Raw genomic sequence first — 2,344 nt, forward strand, 5'->3', positions numbered from 1 at the left:
AGATTGGGAAAGAAATCTTCACCAGTGACACATCTGACAGAGGTTTAACATCCAGAATATATGAAGAACTCAAAAAACAAAGAAGCAAGAAATCAAATGACCCAATTAAAAGATGGGCTAAAGATCTAAACAGAGAGCTCTCAAAGGATGAAATAAAGATGGCTAAGAAACATCTAAAAAAGTGTTCGACATTGTTAGTAATTATGGAAATGCAAATGAAAATCACCCTAAGGTTTCACCTTACCATAGGCTAGGATAAAGAGAACAAATGATACCAAATGCTGGTGAGGAAGTGGAGAAGGAGCATGCTCATTCACTGCTGGTGGGATTGAAAATTCATACAACCTCTATGGGAAACAGTGTGGAGAACTCTTAAAAAACTAAAAATGAACCTACTAAATGGCCCGGCTATACAACTCCTTGGCATATACACAAAGGACTCGTCCTATTGTACAGACACTTGTACAACCATCTTTTTTGCTGCTCTTTTCACAATAGCTAAGAGATGGAAGCAACCTAAGTGTCCCTCAACTGACGAGTGATTAACAAAAATGTGGCACATTTAAACAAAGGAGTTCTATTCAGCAGTAAAGAAAGATGAAATAATGACATTTTCAGGTAAATTGTTGGATCTAGAAACTGTTAAACTAATTGAGGTAACACAGTCTCAGAAAAACAAAAGATGCATGTTCTCCCTCATTTGTGGATCCTAGCACCACATCCTTTTAATAAGATGATACAAAAAAAGAGAGATAGACTTCAACAATAGGTGTTGCAAAATAGAGACCCAAAGGCATAGGTTCAAATTTGTATTTCTGCTGCTTTGATAAAACACTGATCAAAGTGTTTTCTATTTCATTTTACAGCGTGCAGTCCACCATCAAGGGAAACCAAGTCAAGAATGCAAGACAGGAACCTGGAGGCAGGAACTGAGCAGAGAAGATGGAGGATGTTGTCTGATAGACCAAGCATAGATGCCGTCTTCCCAAGTTTGGTTGCACCCACTTGCCTAGGATCGTCACAGGTAAGCTTGGTGACTGTCATGTCCATAAGGAAGGAGAGACAGGGAGAGTTATACTCAGTTCCCCTAGTTGCATGAGGGAGAGGGGATAAGGGTATGGAAACTGAGGAAGTCTAGAGGAGGCTGTCTCGCCATTTTATGTGACAGTGTGGAAGCCACCACCTACACTTGGATGAAGACTTTCCAGTGTGGCCTTGGAGGGAGAATACCCATATTCTTGTAAGTAAACCCTCCCCCCACTGCTCTGGAGGTAAGCCCAGTAAATTCACTGGTTTCCCAGACTGCAGTTTGGTGAAATCCTATGTCAGTTTGTTGCTGAGACCAAGGGAGGAGGGGGCTGGCCATTGTTTACATTCCCTCAGAAGTTTTGGCTACAGAGGATTGCTGCTAACTGGCTTCCTTCTCCTGGCTTGCCCAAAACCACCTCCCTAGAGATGGTACCACTTACAGTCAGCTGAACCCTCGTACATTGATTAGCAATCAAGAAAATGCCCTACAGTCATGTCTACAGGCTCATCTGATGGAGGAAATTTCTTAACTGGAATTCCCATTCCCTAGATGTGTATAGGCTTGTGTCAAGTTAACAAAAACTATGACAGCACATGTGCTTTGACTGGTTAATAGAGTATTTTACAAGGAGATCACAGTTTAATAGCTCTTTTTGCAAGTGTGCATGTTATTCACATAGATAGACACAAATATAGACATAGAAATATAGCATAGACTCATCACCCTTATCCGAGCAGTCTCACAGGGCATGTAGGCATGCAAGCACAATTACACTGATGGGTTTCAGATTCTTCATGACAACACTGTGTGCTTCAGTAAGGACATCAGGGGCCTCATCTCACCTTAATAGGAATCTGGAGGGTAGACTACTCTTTCAACCCATTTTATTTATTGAAATGTTCAGAAAAAAACATATTAGGTAAAAGTGTCTGCTGGTAAAAATGTTTTTAAAATGCTGATTTAGCTGAATGAATGGATATTATAATCTGGATGCAGTGTTGTTGGCTATTGCACATCTTGGTCAACCTCTTTTAAGCTATTGCGACATTAAGGTAAAAATCACATTGTAAGTAAGGACCTTGAGTATAGCTGCCTTGACTGTAAGAGTTAAGTACCTTCTTGAATGCTTCAGTAGGCAGTTGTGTGGGAAAATTCTGAATTCCCAAGACAGTATGAATCTAACAAGAGAGGCAACTCAGCTTTGTGGTACATGAATCAAGTAAGCCCATGGGTACAACTGACAGCATCATCCGATAACAGTTTCCAGTGTGCTCTTGTATAGTAACAACTGGACAAAGAAGTCTCATGGTTCTA

Source organism: Nannospalax galili, unplaced genomic scaffold (genome assembly GCF_000622305.1).
Source record: "Nannospalax galili isolate Female #2095 unplaced genomic scaffold, S.galili_v1.0 scaffold1214, whole genome shotgun sequence".
NCBI classification, from domain to species: domain Eukaryota; kingdom Metazoa; phylum Chordata; class Mammalia; order Rodentia; family Spalacidae; genus Nannospalax; species Nannospalax galili.